The sequence below is a fragment of the Trichosurus vulpecula genome, chromosome 4 (assembly GCF_011100635.1).
Source record: "Trichosurus vulpecula isolate mTriVul1 chromosome 4, mTriVul1.pri, whole genome shotgun sequence".
In the NCBI taxonomy this organism is placed as follows: Eukaryota; Metazoa; Chordata; class Mammalia; order Diprotodontia; family Phalangeridae; genus Trichosurus; species Trichosurus vulpecula.
In genome coordinates this window covers 275,078,740-275,086,027 of record NC_050576.1, presented here as the reverse complement: position 1 = coordinate 275,086,027, position 7,288 = coordinate 275,078,740, and the positions used below count along the sequence as shown (strand labels likewise).

Genomic DNA, 7,288 nt, shown 5'->3' with positions numbered 1-7,288 from the left:
ATAAATAATCTGGAGTGGAGTGACTTAGAATGTCCATCATTAAAACACTAGGTCTCTCTAATGTTTATGTGGTTCTTATGTATTATCCACAAAAAAATTAAGTAATTAAAGGCTATGTTCTCCATAGGACAAATGTTCACTCTGGAAGTGACTTTGCTGGGTAGCTTGTCAATTAGAATTCAGAACACAATCTCCCAGCAGCCATTTTAAAGTTAATTTACATTTTATGGAATTTACATTTTATGGAAAACTAATTTCTAAAATACTTTTTCTTTTTTTATTTACCATCATTTGGAACTTAATACAGGAGTTGGTATGACTCTCCTTTTTATCAAACAATCCTTTCAAGCCTTTACTATCCAAGATGGAGAATTAGGTTCCTCCATGGCTGCCATGGAATGGCGGATCATTTTAGCTTTTAAAAACATCGCCAATATGTGGGCCACCTCTAGGACTCAATAGCATGTGTAGCAATGCGACCCAGGGTAGGCAGTGATACAGTAAAAGATTTCAGGAGTATAATGAGATGTGAAAAAGCTTCTTCTTCTTTCTCCTTGGGAGCTTCAGTATATGGTTAGTGAGGTTCTGTTTAGGATGCTTAGTCATGGTGAACACCAAGGCAATAAAGCCTAGTCAAGAGTATTATGGGAGTACAACATTTAGAAGTGCTGAGCCCGGTGAATAGAAATAAAAGCTTATTGAGCTCAACTCATTTGTCCCTATCTTTGTTTATAATGTAGTGGTACTTGAGACCTTGGGGAGAATTTGATATTTGAAAAAGCTAGACTTATAGCAATCACACTGAACGAGCAGGGGTATCAAAGAGAAACAGAGGCAAATCGTTCCCAGTTCTACATATCGGAGGATTTTCTTATTGAAGCAAACATTAGCATGGGATTTATAACACACTGGCATTATTACCAGACCTGAAAGTATATCTTATTAGCTGATTACTGCCTAAGCACCAAGATGTTTGAGTGTGTAGAGTCCTGGATTTGGAGTCAGGAAAACCCAAGTTTTTTTTTGGAAACTTCCAGGTTTTTAAAGCTGAGGGAAACAGAACGACCAAAGAAATCGTAGGACCTCTGTTTGGGATGGATGGCACGATGCTCACCGATGGTGGAGAAGAATCTGCACAAGTCTCGTTTCTGTGTCCTCTGCCAAAGACGATGACCTCTGCACTAGAAATGATAGAATTCAAAATGACAGACAAGGAGTTGGTGCTTAAGATCACAGGGCACTCCCTCCGCCATTACATTATAAGTATGTGGTCTCAGGTATGTATAAGAGTGAGTTGATAAATGTTTAACAACTGATTCCCCTGCCCCACCCCAAACAAATAAAGTATCAAACAACACCACCACCATGACAGTACACAGGACACGCTTTTAAGTTGAATCAGTATTATTAACATTTTCTCCATGCCTGGATGATTCACAAAGCAATAAGTTCACCCTGATTTGGAGTATTTGCTGATCCTAATGTGTAAATGCTTATATTGAAAATTTAACAATTGGATCTCCTGGTTAGAGCCGGCTCTAGCATATCCTTGGATTTATACTATTGAGAGGGAAGATAGTGAAGGGAAAAGCATATATAGGGTCTACTATGTACCAGCTACTATGTTAAGTTTTATAAATTTTATCTCATTTAATCCTCACAACAACCCTGAGAGGTAGGTGCTATTATTATCCCCATTTTGCAGTTAAAGAAATTGAGGCAAATAGAGGTTAAGTGATATCTCTCTCTCTGTCTCTGTCTGTCTCTGTCTGTCTCTCTTTGTCTCTCTCTCTCTCTCTCTCTCTCTCTTTCTCCCTCTCTCCCTCCCTCCCTCTCTTTTTTTCTCTCTTGCCTCCCTTCCTCCCTCCCTACTCTTTCTCTGTCTCTCTCTTTTTGCATCTCTCCCTATGGTGCCCAGGCCGCCCCCATCTGGTTCTCCCTTTCTTAGGCAACTGGTGACCCCCACTCATGGAAGGACACCATAATTGTACTGCATCTAGAGCAGACATCCAGTGGCTTTAGCCTCCTGTAGCTTAGCACTCCTGAACTCAAGCTATCCACTGGCATGGCAGGAACAGGGATTACAAACATGTTCCAACTCTGTGGACTCTAGCTTTAAATCTATAATCTAATTCAATTCTCCCATTTTATATAGGAGGAGGTGGAAACTCAGTGTGGTTAATCCTTTCTATGCTTCTCCCTAGTGCCATAATTTTTCCAGGACTCTCTCAGCTAACCCAAGCCTGTTTTTTTTTTTAATTCACTGTTTTGGAAATACGACTCTGTGTGTGTGTGTGTGTGTGTGTGTGTGTGTGTATGTGTGTGTGTGTGTGTGTGTGTTTTCTTCACTCCCAGCTATTATTCAGCTCAGTGTTTAATCCTTTGCTTAATGGTAACCCAATAGATCTAAACTCTACTATCTCTAGTTAAAACATATGCAAGCATACCAATCGTCGTTTGGCATATTTAGACATAGATAAATAGAAGAAAACATGGTGTCCTTCAATGCAGAGATTTTCAAGAAGACATATAAAAGGAGGGGCTTTTCTTTGGAACTCTACAAATAACTGTTTCTATCTTATGAATTGTCCAGGGACATGCCTTCAGCACTAAACTGATGACAGTGTGTGTATTTGGAATTTAATCTCTTGTTGCTTTCTTGCATAGTTGAGAAGACCAAGTATGGAATTGATGTGGAAAAGATCAATTGTGGAATTGATGCAAGAAAGGTAGGGAATGCTTTGAGTTATAAATAAAAATTTCAGGTAGATCCAACATATTGATTTTGCATCTTTTTGTAAAGATTTTTTTTTATCAAAATGACTGGAATCCATTATTGCTTAATGCTTAAGTATGGTGATGGATGAATTTGATATTGAGGTCTGAGTACTTAACAGGATAATAATAAATGACATTTATAAAGCTCTTTATAGTTTGCAAAATGCTTTACAAACATTATCCTATTTGAACCTTGCAACAATCCTGCAAGGTAGGTTGATGATGAAGGTGTTATTACTCCCAATTTACAGATGAGGAAACTGAGGCTCAAAGAGATTAAATGGTTTGCCCACAGTCACACATCTGAATAAGGATTTGTGAGGCCTGGAGTCATAGGTAGGATTTGAGCCTAGGTCTCTTGGACTCAATTCCAACATTCTACCCACACTGTCTCCTCAGGCCTTCTCCCAACCAAATTGCTCTGACTTTTCACTTAGGAACTTGTGTGATTCATGACTTGTGTCTGTTGATAAATTAGATGTTTGAGGGGGCTAAGATGAGCAAGAGGGACCTAGTAGAAGCCTGACTTGATTGACTATATAACCAGTGTATATAGCATATGAAATAGAGGACAGTTTGGTATAGAAACTTCTCCATTTCTTTGGAAGTCAGTACATTTAAGAAAATAAGCAGCTAGCTAGACACATAATGTCCAATATGGGGACTGTGAGAGCAAAGACAGAATCATGGGGGTGTTTCCTACAGCTTAGGAATAGGATAGAGAATCACCTCTTTGGGGAAAAGAATGTCTTCATTCAACTGTGTGAAATATTTCATTGCAGCTCTGTCTTTGGCCTGGTATACTTTGTAATTGTGAGGGCAGATTGATGCCCACTCACATCATGACTAGTCACCACTCTCCCAGGTTTCACAATGAAAAAACAAAGATATAAGCAAATAAATATCAGAGGTCAGAAAATGGTTTGTGTCAACCCAAATAAGACAGGTGAGTAGCAGTGTCTATGGGCCACAGCAAAAATACATTACATTCCAGGAGAATGTAAGCTCCTTCAGGATGGGTAATTTTTTGTTTTGTTTTTGTTTCTCCAAAGCCTTTCACAAAGCAAATACCTGAAGGATGCTTGTTGGAAGAGATTGGATTGGTAACTGCCTACAAGTCTTTAAAGGCTGTCATGTAGAAGAAGGATGAGATTCTGATCTCTACTGAAACAATGACAAAGTTAACTCTTTCTTGCACTGATCCAATCTAGTAATTTGTAGAGGTACATTAGGAATAATGGAGGATTCAAGCCCTAGCCCCAGCCTAGTTGTGTCACCTTGGGCAACTCTCTTTTCCTCACTGAGCCTTTTTCCCTGTATCTGTAGAATAAGGGTTTTGGACCAGATAGTCTTTGATGAGATATATTGTTCTATCTATGTATCTATGTATCTATCTATTATCTATCATTATATTAAATAATACACATATTTCAATAGGTCCATTGCCCTTCTCTAGGTATGTTGTTATATGCTTTGCTTTAGGAGGTAAGGGAGAATCATAGACATTAAGAGGCTATCTTGTCCAATTTGTGCTTGGATTGGAATCTTCTCTAAGCCACTTCTGACAACTGGCCATGGGACCATAGAATTAGTGATGGAAGGAATCTTTGAGGTCATCATATTCTCCCTTCTCCTTAACTCCCACCTTATTATATATCTGAAGAAACTGAGTCCAGAGAACTTAAATGATTTTACCCCAAATTATGTGTTGTAAATGAAAGAGTTGGGATTTGACCCTAACACTCTTCTGTTATACTGTGACATTTATATGTTTTATATATATAGTTATAGTTATATATATTACAACAGCTTTTGCTTGAAGATTTCCATTGAATGGGTACCCACTACTTCTTGAAGCTGCCCAATTGTCTTTTTGATAGTTCTAATTGATAGTAAGTTTTTTTCCTTCCCTTGACATCAAATCTAAATCTTCCCTTGAAGCTTCCAGCTGTTACCCCTACTTCTTTCCTCTAGGGGCCAAATAAAGCAAACCTTATCCCTCATGTAAAGGGCAATCATTCAAGTACTTGAAGACAGAAATCATGTTTCCCATAAGTCTTCTCTTCTCCATGCTAAACATTCCCCATCCCTTCCACTGATCCCTATTTGACGTGGTCTCTAGTCTTGCTCTTTACCATACTGGTTGCTTTCCATTGGATAAAGGAATTAAAAGTTTTCTAGGTGTCAAATGCTGTGCTAAAGACTGGGGATATAAATACGAAAGCAGTATGCCTAAGCTTGGGGCCTTAGCACTTATGTCTGCTCTTATATCTCCTCCTCCCATTTCTGTCTTGCTCTCCCATGCCAGCTCAACAGCCTGGGCTTCCAGATTCTAGCTTCAAGCTGCTCCCTCCTGAGTGTTTTCTGGCTACAATGATGGATTGCGATGGGGAACTGACCATTAAGCTGGAGCCTCTGGAGTCCATCTACCTGTATTCTTTTACAATTTTATCGGGAAATCCGACCAGTTTCAACATGACTCTGACATCTGAAGCAGGAGAAAATGATGAAAAACTGCTCCAACAACCCTTAAGTTTCCTTGTAGAAAAAAGCATCCGGATGAAATTCCTCACTGTGAAAGATTCTCTTCAGGAAAATCTAGAAGACAATGATGTCTCAGCTATATTAAAATTGCTAGAATTCTGGGCAGAAGAAAACCTTGGCATGGTAATAAGTTTCCCTGTAGCATCAGCTGTTCAATTAAAAACTAATTGAAACTGTAGCTCAAAACAAGAGGTGGGTGGGGCATAGGGACTTGGCATCAGGAAGAGATGGGTTTAAATCTTGCTTCAGGCACTTATTAGCTGTGTGACTTAGTCTCTCTGCCTCAGTTTCCTTATTTGTAAAATGGGGATAATAATACCTCCTGCCTCCCAGGATTGTTGGGAGGATCAAATAACATAATATCGATAGAGCCCTTTCCAAATCTTAAAGTGCTATAGAAATGACAGCAGTTAATATTATTGTTATGATTTGTTATAAATAAAAGCAAATAAGAAAAACAGAACAAAAGAATGAAGAGGCACAGAAAGGCAATATTTCCATCACACTTGTAACAATTGAGAATTTCTTGAGTAGGAAGGCTGTTTGATGCAGAACTCTTAGAAATTAAGGGGAAGAGAATGAAGGAGGAAGAGAAAGCTGGAAAAAAATAAATTAAGCGGGAGACAGCTGTCTGAAACATCATAATCTTGACACATCTGATCTCCAGCTCCTAGAAAGCTGGCAGCAGTGTAAAAGTGGATGAATCATTTTTCCAAGAAATGGATGACTTGCAGCCAGAGGAGAAGACGGTCCTGATTAAATTCTGATTGATTTAGAGAGTGACTAGAGACCACGTTGACTAACGAACTGGTCCTGTCAGCAGGGTGAGAATCCCTGTCCTTCAGTTGCCACTTGCAGAGAAACTAGAATGCCACAGTATCTGCTGTCCTTGCTGAGTGTGCACTGTTTCCTTTTTTTGCCCTAAGAAAAATAATTTTCATTTCATCTTACATGTCTCATGCATTTCTTTGAAATATGATGGGGAAACTTGAACCCAAGCAATAAACCTAGTAAGACACAGCACATTGAATGTTAATACAATTGAAAAAATCTCATATATGTGAATTACAAATGCGAACTCTTAAGTAGGGTTATGCAAACTATAAGCAATACTGCCAAGCTGAAGGATGTTTTGTAGCTCACTAAGCCTTGTTCCCCTAATGAGACTTGTCATCATCATTGGGGAATGGGATATTACGTGAAGGCATGCTAGAGAGCAGAGGTCAAATTATGGCATATCTCTGGCTGTAGATCTCTTGCTTACAAGTATGGCCAATGCCCCACTTGTTTGTATTTAAGGAACAGATGTAAAAACATCTTGGGAACAATTCCTGCCATGTGTGGAAATAGCTAGGTGGGGTGGTTAGGTGGTGCAGTGCTTTTATTCAAGCAGTGGGAGATGTAGAATAGTGGCAAATGTAGAAGCAGTGTGTTTATTCAATCAGTCAATAAGCATTTATTAAGTGGTTGCTATAGTCGAGAAGACCTGAGTTGAAATCTGACCTCAAACACTTATTAGCTGTGTAACCCTGGGCAAGTCACTTAACCCTGTTTGCCTCAGTTTCCTTATCTGCAAAATGAGCTGGAAAAGGAAATAAACCATTCCAGTATCTTTGCCAAGAAAATCCCAAATGGGGTCACAGAGAGTCAGACATGACTGATATGACTGAACAACAACTGGAAATACTATAGGGGATGCAGTCTGATGCAGTATAGCTGTTCTCAAAGTGTAGTCTGACAAGCCCTGGGGGTCCCTGAGACGTTTTAAAAGTGATCCAGACTATTTTCATAAAAATAGTAAGACAGTTTAATTTTTAATATGGTAGATATTGATAGATATGCCCAAGTGAACAAGAGCTCTCTTTTGGGTGAGTGTCTTCAATAATTTTTAAGAGTATAAAGGGTTCCCAAAAGACTCATGATGAAAAAAAAGAAAAAAAGACTCGTGATGGAAAATGCTATACAC

The 7,288-nt window shown here is 38.9% G+C and overlaps 1 pseudogene; it reads left to right on the top strand.

Annotated features, from left to right (window-relative positions):
• Positions 1-1,106: 1,106 nt before the first annotated feature.
• On the top strand, positions 1,107-6,089 carry LOC118847107 (annotated as a pseudogene).
• Positions 6,090-7,288: the final 1,199 nt, after the last annotated feature.